This window comes from Thunnus maccoyii, chromosome 14 (assembly GCF_910596095.1).
Source record: "Thunnus maccoyii chromosome 14, fThuMac1.1, whole genome shotgun sequence".
Classification (NCBI taxonomy): Eukaryota; Metazoa; Chordata; class Actinopteri; order Scombriformes; family Scombridae; genus Thunnus; species Thunnus maccoyii.
In genome coordinates this window covers 6061819-6074492 of record NC_056546.1, presented here as the reverse complement: position 1 = coordinate 6074492, position 12674 = coordinate 6061819, and the positions used below count along the sequence as shown (strand labels likewise).

Below are 12674 nucleotides of genomic sequence, written 5' to 3'. Positions count from 1 at the left end.
AGTATGCACGGGCACACTATTGCAATTTCCTATTTCTATTTTTACAGGTGATTAAAAACAGCTATATCTGATGCACTGAGACCATATACCATAATCTGTGTGTACAGATGTTAGTGTGTGTGTGTTTGTGCAGAGTGCAGGATGTCCCTAACCGTTCATTTTGGACTTGATATAGCAGTATGTCCCTTATTATTCATTTTGGACTTATAATTTCCCTCAGGTGTATTTTCTCTCCCTATGTGCAGCGAGGGATGCATGGTCACATTGATTAAAGCGCCATTTCTGCAAGATGATTATAGGTCTTACTGTATCATGTACTTACAGACTCACTACAGAGGCCCATCACAGGATGCGTCATCTCTAAGGACTCCTTCAGGAAAATAAAGACTTTCTTGGTACTCGATTGTAAGTCTTGGCTCTGCCCTCCGTGGTGCATAGTGCTCGCCTTTCTGTGCCTCCACTACTGCCTGAGGGAGGATTTCTGCCCCTGTGCTTTCAAGCTTCTTTAAGACCAGCTCCGTCCTAAAGGAGCTGAAGGATTGAGGCCTGAAAGATGCTTGCATTCTTTTGACTGCTTTTAACAAGTTGATTCCTCAAACAAACCTAAGTGTCACTCATTCCAGTTTTCACATTCGATGATCCTCGCTTGTAAGTGGCTTTGGATAAAAGCATCTGCCAGATGACAAAATGTATGTTTCCATCACCACCTGTTAAGCAACCACAGATAGGTCCCAGTAATGTTCTCTGGTTTTAGTCAGATTTAGAGCTCATCATTCAGGACAAAGATTTGTTTTCTTAATAAATCAGAATCTTCCCTCGTACTCCTTGATGTCTTTAAGGTAGCATGTGGAGGTATAGTGCTATAGCTTTTATGAGTGCACGCAGATGACACATAGTGCAATACAAATAATTTCACATTATTCCATTCATCTAATCATCTTAACAAATGCAGGCATGTAAAATCATTTTTTAAAAATCCTCTTAGCAAAATTTGTATGAGGAACTAAATTTATTCAACGCTTTTGTTAGACGTCAAGGACACACACAATGTGTTTTGATGTGTAACAACCAATGTAAACATAATTTAAACATATTCCTCGGGAAATATTTAATGCAATATGCAACCTTAAAGCAATCTTCAGCTGGTTCTGGAAAGTTTTGTAATTTGTTTTTTCACATAGAAAAGCAGCTGTTATCAGCTTGTTAGTTAAAAGTGGATTCCAATAATGAAAAAAGCATCAAAACATTGATAGAAATGTCTCTCTCTGTTCATCTCCATGTTCCATATGTTCTACTTATCCTTTTGCCAAAATATCTAAATACACTGCTTCATGTCAAGAACAAGTAGGTGCATGCACTGGTTTTAGTGACGACCTCTTCATCTATTATTCAGGAACAGAATAGTGATTAAGATAAAAGACTTTTCACAAGTGGAAGAGCAAAAGCAACCATCTCCCTAAAACCACAGTTGTTAGTGTACATTAGACATACTGTCTAAAGTTAATTCACTTCAGTGTGAAATTACAACATGGCTGCACACTAGCCTTAACTACTTTGTAGGTGCTGTTACTCTAAGATCTCTGATAATTTATTCACTGTTCCTTCTGGACAATTAGGTAACTGCTGCACAAAAAGCCAGAAAGCTAATGACAAAGATTTTGCAAGTAAGGGAGTCCATGTGACTAGAAATTCAATTAGAAATAACTCCTGTCTGCTTCCTTCAGGCACTCAGTCTCTCTCTATTATTTTACATACTAAGGAAAGGATGAAACTACCCTTACACAATCTAATAACACCATGGAAACTCTGCTACTATTTCCTGGATAATATCTAATTGGTTGAAGTTGTCTTTGAGCATATTTTTACTTTTAAAAAATGTGTTTTTATGTTCATTGTGACATAGAAACAGCAAAACAGTTCACTGATCAACTGGTATTTGGAGCCATTGTGAAGCATTTGGAATTCAAATAATATGCTGTTTTTTCTCTTTTTGGGTGAGAAGGTTAAAGGAAAGATGGAAAGAAATATAATTGAAATATAGGAGGGAGAGTAGATGACAGCGAAAGAATGTAGAGAAATGGGAGGAGAGAGATGGAGGCGAGGAGAGAAAAAAGAAAGGAAAGGAGAGCAAAATGACAGAAAGGAGGAAAGTTGAGAGAAGAAATAAATGAGGTTGTCAGAGTTTCATTGTATCCATGACAACCACTTGATTGGTAGATAGATAAAAAAACGTTGTAACCCTTAAGAAACTACCATAAATCTTTGATTAACCAAACTAAGCAGATTCTTGGATTAAGTTTCAACATACGCAAAAGTGTTGCTGTGGTTGGGACACTAAAATTTTATCACTTGGAACATAAATTCCAAGTTTCACAAAGCCGTGCTACTGCTTGTCTACCAAATGTGCACCCTGCCTGTCTATAGTAGCTGCTGACAAGTAAAGTCTGGAACATATATTAAACATATGCAGCAGGTTCTGAACGGCCATGAAGGCAGTTGAATCCCAATGCAATTTTTGTTTTCTCTATGTCTGAATAAAAAAAGAAGAAAATTATGAAGAGCACATATCTTACAGGGTTGGGAGTCATGTTCCAATCTGAAGCATCTCGTATCACAAGTTAATCTGACAGGTTTACTATGACAGTTGTTGACATAACTGGAAAATGCCTTATATGATATATGTAGCACATAACACTGTCATTTCTTGGACTAAGGTATAAAACTTAAGATAACTAATGGGTTGCAGACTCTGACAAACAAACAATATTTCCCTAACGAGAAGTCAATCCCTCCTCCTCTCTTAAACCGGCTGGACATTGGAGAGCCTTGCCGTTTTATAGGTGTCAAAGTTCAAGCAGATTAAACTTTTCGGGTCAATTTGCAACCAGAAGCAAATGTGTCTCGCCGGATATTTCATTCTTTTTGTTTTTTATTGGTGCAGAGTGCACAAACACAGAACAGAGGTAGAAACATAAAGTGAGAATATATAGTAGAACTAAACAATACTAAAAAATACCATAAACCAAAAACAAAGAAACAAACTAAAACAAAACAAATAACAACAATAATAATAATAATAGTACAAAAATCACCATACGAATCTACAACAAAAAGACAAAAAGAAACAGAAGCAAGAAGGACGATTGCGGAATGACATTATTAAATTAAATATCAGTTAAGAAAGTAAATCTGGATTATAGCAGTCTTGGGCACCGTCATTGGAATCAAAGGTGCTGCTGGGGCTCAGGTAGAGGTCAGGTAGGTTTGCGTAGGGTGAACACATCTATTTTTGTAATACAGAACGAAGACTTATCACATGGTGTTTGCTTTTCTTTTATTACATGATGCAAAATGTCTGATATTCTGAAGAACTGTCTATCCTGAAAATATAGTGCAAAGGAAAACCGAATCATTCAGCTCAAACTGTTATTTTATTAAGCGTCAAGCTTAATTGTGCCTAGTAGGGATGTGCAGAGATCCCAGTATTTGTATTTGTATTTGTATCTGTATCTGTATTTGTTGAGGCAGCAAAATTATTTGTATCTGTATTTGTATTCGAATAAAAGTGGAAAGAGGCTTAAAAATCCTGTTTTTGTTTTTATGACACTTTTAATTTTAGAAAATTATTATGATTACTGAGCTAAAACTTTACTCATCGCCTCACAGCAGCCAGACCTATCTATTTGTACACCCATAACACAGAGACAGCACACCGTGTAACGTGTAAGGAGGAACTTCAAGGGCAATTATTGCTTTGCACTTTTCATTTATTGCCTATTTTTTACAACCTAACTTTGGAACAACAGGTTATGGAGAGTCTTTAAGAGCACTTTGCTTGTATCAGTAGCTCAACTTTATCTCTGAGGAACATCCCCAACAAATACTTTTTAAAATATTTGTATGAAACAAGTATTTGTATAAAACCCACTATTTGTGCTTTGCTGAATAATGTATTTGTATTCAGGCACACCCCTACTGCCTAGATATTTATACCTGTAGGTAGCAACAAGGAATGCTAACAGTGCTAACATTTTCAATACAACATTTCATCCTGTTTTTTTTTTGTTTTTTTTATCCTTGAAAATATCAAAAGCAGCAACAGCCTAAGTACAGGTCATTAACTAAAGTATACCTAGGCAGAACATGAGAGAAAGGGGAACAGAAAGATGGAAAAGGAAGCACCAGTTAAAACCATTTAAGATCCTGTGTTAATGCCAGTGGAAGTCAGATCCTACTGTTAGAGTCTTCAGAGTACATCAAGTGAAAAGTACAGAGAACATTTTGTACATTCTGTAACCGCTGTGAGCTGCCTTCTATCAACATAAAGCATTATTTCTCCACTCAGAAGCTTCTGATGTGTAACTTACCGGCCAAACAGAGGCAAATCTTTGGGGTGTTTTCCACACAAAGAATTCAAAAAATAACTGGCTTATTTTCTACTACAATGTGGATGTGTAAAGTAGATCTAAGAGGCACATTTTAGTGGTGACAGATCCATTCTTCCACTAGTATGAAGACCTGTCATTACAGCTGCAGTGATGCCAGACAACAATAAATGTAGGATCATTATAAAAGCTTTTCTTTCTCTCTGCAGCGGTTCTTAGAGACCAGCTGTTTATCTAGTACCCTAGCATTTGCCGGGCATGTGGTGATGATACTCAACATGGGACCAAATTATCAAAAATGTTTCACAATGTGACATGTTAGCAAGTTGCTAACATTGAAATGGATTTGTTTAAAATTCATATCAGTCATAATCTCAAAGAAATGCAGGTAGCAACGATGGATTAATATGCTAAGTTCAACCAACTTTAACAACAAAACAATATATTCGTAATTTGTTGCAATATTTACAAAATCAGCTGAGACTAATGGGAACTTATGATCTCTTGAAATACTTGTTTAAGTAGTTTACAGACGTCTATCAGTCTGTCTGTCTGTTTAATGTGCAAGAATGTCTTCTCTCAAGACACAAGATGCTGAAAAGCACTACTGCCACATACTGTACAGGAATCTGGCCGATAATTAAGAAAGAATTGTGAGGTCAGCTCTAGAGGCTTGTCTCTGCCATCGTCCAACTGGGGTTATGGTTATGGTTTTTTTTCCCCCAACTTGAAGAGCTTAGTTTGGCTTTACAAAACCACAAGGTGAACTGGTGAATAAAATGCAAGGCAACAAGAACAAGTAGAAAAATAAGTCTTGACTGCTGAAACGTATACACTGTGAAATGTCTTTTATGTCATTTAAATTGCCTTTGCTTATGAAAAATGCTATACATGCTGAAAAAAAATTGTCTTGCCTTGCCTTACCGTATGAAACTTCAAACGTGTGTTACATCACCTTGGTGAAAATAGGGGAAGTGGAGACAATAACACGACAACCAAAGGAACCGAAGGAGTAAGAGGAGAAGTGATGAAATGATTTATTTTCAACTCATTTGCAAACATAACAAAGGTTCTCAAAATGTGGAGGAGGGTTGGACGAGGTGGTCGTGCCAAAACAAAAACACGACCAAAAGACTTAACTTGCTTATCTAAGAAAATACGGAGGTGTCAACAACCAATCATCCTAGTGTGTCTCTAGACAGAAAGTGTGTGGAAAGTGCCCCAACCTCCCACCACATACCTTTTCTCTATTACTCTCAACAAGTTACTCAAACAGTTGAACAGCAGCTCAAACAGGCCATGAGCAGAGAAAAAAAATGAACTCGTGAGGCGTACTCCTTTTACTGAGGGCCCAGAATGATGATAGGCCAGTCCGAAGTCCGAGGGAACCAATAAGCAGCATGACCAGACTGCACAGGTGGAAACCAATCATGTTGTTGGTACCTGGGGAGAAAATGGGGGGGCGGGGGGGGAGAGAAAGAAGAGCAAGAGAGAAGAAAACAAACACAACAGGCACTTTGCCTCCGTCTGGCATGTAACACGTGTATGGACAGACCAAAAGAGAAAAACAGAGAGAGAAGGGTCTGCAGTATTTCATATTATGACCGTGTGATTACTTTGTAATTAAATAGAGACAGGGTGAATTGAGTAGGTTAGACAGCACAGACAGGAATGTATTGAGACCTCCAGAGGAAGGGAGATACAAATACTGGAAAAGACATACAGATTCAGAGGAGGAGTTGCTCCCTCTGCCCATCGTCTGACTCTCTGGTTGAGTAGATAATCAACTCAAACTTAATCCCAGAGTGTTTGTGTGTATATGTGTGTGCAAACCAGTGGAGGACTGAGATAAGGAGGTCTAAAAGTGCAAGAGAGGGGAGGAAAGGAGAGGAGAAAGAACATGTGAGTTGAAGAAATCCAGGAAGGAAGGAGAGGTAAGAGAGAAGGGAGGGAGAAAGGGCACAGGAAGGGTATGAAAAGAGGGAGAGGGGAATGGAAAGGAGAAGAAACGAAAGAGGGAAAAGCATCAGGGAGGGATGAAACTGAGAAAATGAGGAGGAGCAGTAGACAGGAGAAGAGTAAGAGAACCTTGTTTTACTGATAAGCACGTATCAAAGCTGTCTTGGCTGTCAGATGAAAGGCCCGGCATCACCACGGAGTCGACCTTTTTAGGTATCGTATGTTCACGTGGGCCACTGGGATTGGTAATAAGGGACAAGCTGAACTGACTCGGGTGGAAGGAAGAGAAGTGTAACACCGAGTTCATTTCCACTCTCAGGAATGCTCAAGATACAGGAAGATGGTTCAAGAGGTAAAAAAATGATGCTGATACAGAATGACATGTTTTTTTTTTTTCATCCTTGGACTTCCTCTTGGCTCTTTTTCAACTCTTAAATAAATCAGTCTCTGCAGAAACGTCCGATGTGAAAACTCACATATGAACCCAAAGCTTGTGTTGGTTTTCACAGGTGAACATTTTCTGTTTGCTTGTAATTACGTCATGTTTGACAGCTTCCTCTCTAGGTGTGGAAATGTCATTTTTTCACATAGTTGCCATTTGCCTCACATCTGAAACCATCCATCCTATGCGAAGAAACAAGAAACCCGTTCTAATTCTCAAGGCGTCAAAAAATGACACTTTGTCACACCCCTTGGCGTCTGATACTGATGTATAAGGTACCCTTTAGCATCTGTATGAGATGCACCAGGCTTTCAACTAACTCCAATGTAAACCCATCCACGTCATTATTAGACGCTCAGAGCAACTCTACCGGTCATTCACGCTGTGAGCATCAGTCAGTGGGCGGACCGGAGGACCGGCTACAGGAGTATTTTCCTCACTGTCACCATAATAATGTTTTCTTTTAATGATATCTTTAACATTTCTCAACACCAAAGTGTCCTTGATAACTCAACAATATGATAGGTTGATGTTATGACCATCAGTTACAATTCTGAGAAAGTTTTTTTTGTAAGTATCGGATAGTGGGTGGCTCTACAATACCCATAATCCTCAGCCACCGTTGCTATGGAGACAAAGACAGTCCAGGATGCAAGTAGATTCAGAGAACCTCGTTTTGTATTACAAAACCCTACACTGTAATCACATAATCTATCCCAAAATGATTCAGTATCTGAAAGTGAACTGATTTAAAGTGTTGAGTGCTTTGTTAGGTTTCTTAGTTTTTCCTTGGATGTATTATTAATATTTTAATACATCCATTATTAATACCACACTCACGTCAGTATTGGATGCTATGAGTGTAACGCCCCTCGGCGTCTTAATACCGACCATCCAATCTACTATGAATCCTCCATTCAATGGAAAGAAATCGCATAAAAATTTTACATTGTTATGGATTGACTTGTACAATCCTCTAATCCAGGTTGTAGAGGTTGCAAAACAAGCCCATTCAATGGCGTGCATCTGCTGGCACTGTTATTCCACCACGTCTACTATGCACCTCAATGTGAAATCCAGAATTTGAAGCTTTAGCTGACCTTTGGGCCGACCAGAGGCACACTGATGGGTTTATGTTGGAGTTAGTTCAAAGCTTGATGCGTCTCATGCAGACACTAAAGAGTGCCTTGTGCGTCAGTATCAGACGGCGAGGGGCATGACAAAGTGTCCGTATTTGACGCCCTAGCAATGAGAACAGGTTGGAAACAGGTAACTTGTCATTTTCATGGAAACACATAGGAAACCACATATGAAAACCAACATGTTTCCAAAAAGCATGTGCTCCTTGAGTTGAGTTTGCATGTTTTTTCTCATGTCAGTATAAACTATAAACATAATTTATTATCCTATAACATTTCATTTCGTACATTGGCAGTTCCTGGAAATTTCTAAAATCTAAAATTATGATGTCATTTCAGGAGTTAAACCATAACTTCTGTGGAGTTTTTGCTTTCCAATGATTATTTATCACTTTTTATTGAAGATGGAGTTTCTGTAAGTGGTGCACTTTTCCTCATCTGTTAATTCTATTATTGTTTATGACAACAATCTAGGTAGGAAAAATTGTATTTTCTGGTTGAATAAAATGTCCTCACATAGACATTTAAGTAACGAATTGTCAATCAGTCAATTGATGGAATCAAATAATCAATCAGTCAAGCAGTGTGTGTGGATAACAAGCTCATTCTCCAGTTCCTATTGAATTACATTTGACAGAAATACAAAACAAAAGGCAATGCTTTTAATGATTAGTGTCATTGTTTGACTTTTCAAAAAAAGGTGTGAGAATTTGTGTGTGTGTGCACGTGTGTGTTTGAGATAGAGGGGAAATGAAAGCAGCCCCAAATTAAACCAAAACACCAGCTATGTAATGCTTTAGAAATGTTGTCAGAGGTTCAGCTAATGATTAGCAAAAATATTTCTCTGAAGCTTGTCTTGGATTTGATGTGAGGATTTAACTACAAAAGACCAACAGACAGACCAGTTAAAAGAAGTCCTCGGCTCAAATAAGCCGCTTTCACATGACTCCAGATTTATTACATTTCTAAAATAAACTGTACTGAAAATGTAGCTCAGATGGTGTTATTGGAAATGATAGAGGTCAGCAAAGGAAATAGAGGCGAGGCCGAGAGAATTCGGTAGAGAGGGATTAAAAGAAATAAACAGTCGCTCTCCATGTTTTATAAGGGAAAAGACAAGCAGCCAGCAAATCAGCCGCTCTGAAACAATGGTTCTCATCATCGTGGCAGCTACTGAAAAAGTTTTTTTTCGGTTAGAGTCTCATTGCACCTCAGTCAAACATCAGGTTGTTTTCAGTGTTTTAAACCATTTGCAGCATAAATAGGTCCAAATGGTTTTCATTTCCTGTGCAGCCAGAGGGTGTTTTTGTGTTGGGGCCACCGGTCGAACCCCGTTGACCATCAGAAAACAATAACGGTAAAGAACCATGATAATTTGGACAAATTACACCAGTGACTTAGTTAACAGCAAGACATTATCTCTCATTTTATGGCGATTGGTGAAGGGAAGGTGAAGGCGGTTGAGCTAGTTAAGAAAGAGTAATGAGAATGAGCAGTAAAGCAGATACAAAATAAAAACAACTACAGTGAGGAAGGCTTGAAATCAAATGATCAAAGTTAAAATCAAAGCTAAATACTACCATCTCAGATAATGCTGTCAATCCTGGCTACATCAGTGTTGCAATAAATGCAAACAGTTTTATTATCCTAAACCTTTTTTTATTATTTAAAAGTCTAGATCCACTCATGGTAGTACCCACTGAGAAACAAATACTCAATACTGTTACTTTAAAGACTCTATAGGAAGATTTTTTTTTATGTGATTATAACATCTTAACTCTGATTGTAAATGTTTTTGCCATTTAATCAAAAATTTTAAAATTCTACACATAAGGTAACATATTTCCTTCTTTTGCTTTTGCAAATATAAGATGGCAGGTCATAGGGTACATAAAACCTTGCACTCATCAATGTAAATTACTGGCACTGCTGTTGTCTGGTTGAGTGAGATGTAGCACAACCAATTTTGTTAAAATTTTCTATTGGCAACTTGGCTGGTCTTGGTCCTACTGTAGGTGTTGTCATGACATTATTTTGATGAAAATGAGTGATGAGTATATAATTGCTAGCTACTACATGCTAATTAGTTAAATTAATTTAATGTAATTTGCAAAAACACTTTAGAACTCACCCCAGAAATGGAAGTCACTAATCTCTAAACCTTTGATACACTTCTGTAGTCTTTCAAATATTTGGAGAGAACCTCAGAGCTGTGAATGGTTGAAATCAGCTTTTTATATACTGCAGCAAGAACTATTGTTCATAAAGTTAAATCACTCAGTAGGAAAACAAGGACACATAGAAATGTGACAAGATGGCTGTGAAACATTCAGCAGTTGCCAGCTTTTCTTGGCAGACATTAAACGTACAGTGTTGAGCTTCCAGACATTTCTGTGGAATTTCTGTGGTTGCTCAGTTACGTAGGAATGAACACACCTCTACTAACTTGGTTGTGTTGCTCCATCCATTCATTCGTCCATTTTCCGCTGCTTATCCGAGTCCGGGTCATGGTGGCATCAGACTGAGTAAGGAAACCAAGACATCCTTCATCCTGGCAATGCCCTCCAGCTCTTCCTGGGGGATCCCAAGGCATTCCCAGGCCAGAGGAGATATATAGACCCTCCAGTGTGTTCTGGGTCTGTCCCGGGGTCTCCTACCAGTTGAACGTACCTGGAACACCTCCAGAGGGAGTCATCCAGGTGCCCAAATCACCTCAGCTGGCTCCTTTCGATGTGAAGGAGCAGAAGCTGTACTCTGAGCTTCCCCTGGATGTCCAAGCTCCTCACCCTGTCACCAAGGCTGAGCCAAGACACTCTCTGGAGGAAACTCATTTCAGCTGCTTGTATCCCCACTTTCATTCTTTCAGTCACTACCCAAAACTCGTGACCAGAGGTGAGGGTTGGGACGTAGACCGACTGGTAAATTGAGAGCTTTGTCTTCTGGCTCAGGTCTCTCTTCACCACAATGGTCCAGTTCAACACCTACATTACTGCTAATGCTGCATCAATCCGCTCTCCAACCTCACACTCCATCTTACCCTCACTTGTGAGATACTTGAACTCCTTCACTTGGGGCAGCAACTCACTCCCAACCCAGAGGGAACAGTCCATTTCTGCTCACAGTGTAAAAATAACTATTAGACTTTGTCTGTATAATTGGTGAACAGTATGAGTATGATGCAATGGTGCTGTAACAGCAGCCAAATATATTTGTTAAGGTTAACATTTGTTTACACTCCCAATGGATGAGCGTTACCAAAAAAGCAGAGGACCAAAAGAAAAACCATAAACTGAGAAACATGTGAATTTGACCTAGAAATCAAATGAGATCATAAGTTAGCAATGTGACAAACTGCAGAAAAACAACATGCAGAAATAATGAAAACCATAAAACAATATAGTCCCATTGGAGGGAACATGATGGTGAAAGATCAAGTGATGGGGACTAACAGCTACTGAATAGAAATGGTAATTGCCTCAGGACCCTTTACAATATTAATCTTCTCATAATCTGGCTATACAATGACTGATCTCTTGACAATTACAGTATGGCGTGTGAATTATTATTATAAGATGAAACCAATTTTTGCATTTAGATTGAGAAAACTGCCACAGCGGAGTTCATTTTTTTTTGTCAGTGAATCAGATGCTGCCGCCTGCGGTTCTGGTGTAGGTCAACTGTGCAGAGGAGCAGTTACAGCACTGGTGGGAATTGAATGTTTTTTTGCTCAAGGATACTTAAGTAGTGTGACAAGACTTAAGTATTGTCTCCCTGTTGACTATAACACAACACTGTGCCCTTCTCTTACGCATCTTTTCATCTTTTGAATACAGATTTTAAGCTTCAAATCTTTTTTTTTTTTTTTTTTTAAAAATGCAACTTCTACGCAGCACAGCTAGGCCAGAGAATAAAAAAAGTGAGCCAGAGGGAAAGACAATTAGCGTGTGTGTGTGTGTGTGTAGGAACGGCAGCGTATGTGTGACAGAGAGAAACACAGCCAAATTTTATGTGTATGAGTAAGCCAACTGACTTAAAGAGAGGGCACGAAGGGGCCACATTCATAAATGAGTGAAATGGAGAGGCATAAACAATGAATACAAGACAACGTGGCTCTGTCTTTATGTGTGTGTCCGTGTGTGTGTGTGTGTGTGCTTTTTAAGAATGATGTGTGTAGATGGCAAAATGGGGAACATAAACAATACAACGTTGGCTCTGTGTGTGTGGCTGTGTGTGTGTAAATCATCAATTCAGGGTAGTGAAAGTCTGTTTATTCATGCCGTGACCCACATATGCTCCCCAGAAAGGCCTCATCAAAAGCCTCATTGTCCTCCTCCTCTCGCTCCCTTCACCTCCTTCTCCCTGTCCCTCTGTCCTCCCTCCCTCCCTCTCTCCCTCTTTTTTCTTTTTCTCTTTCCCTCCCTCGCTCAATCACTCCCTCTGTCTCTCTTGGGGTCTTTTTATAAGCCGGTCTTGACAGTCTCAGACAGTCTGCCCCCCCCCCCCTCTCCTTCCTGAACCCCCCTGGTAAAGTGAAACCCCCCTCGCTTCAACACATGCACAGTAACACACAGCAGCAGCAGGAAAGTGAGAACTTGACGGCTGCGGTCACTCAGCATAGGGACTCTACTCCATCTTAATCAACCTGCCCAGTGCTGAGAGCTGCGCCTAAAAGCCCTTGATCAGAATGAGCTCAGGATGTTTTGTGGGTTTTACTTACAAAGCAACTATTTAGTAAACTGACCTTGCCTT

General features: G+C 39.2%; 1 long non-coding RNA gene across 1 annotated transcript; it reads right to left on the bottom strand.

Annotated features, from left to right (window-relative positions):
- Nucleotides 1–5398: 5398 nt before the first annotated feature.
- LOC121911936 lies at nt 5399–10697 on the bottom strand. The gene is made up of 2 exons (XR_006099980.1): nt 10362–10697; nt 5399–5828 (listed from the first exon to the last, which is right to left on the bottom strand). It is a non-coding gene; the product is annotated as an uncharacterized LOC121911936 (long non-coding RNA).
- Nucleotides 10698–12674: the final 1977 nt, after the last annotated feature.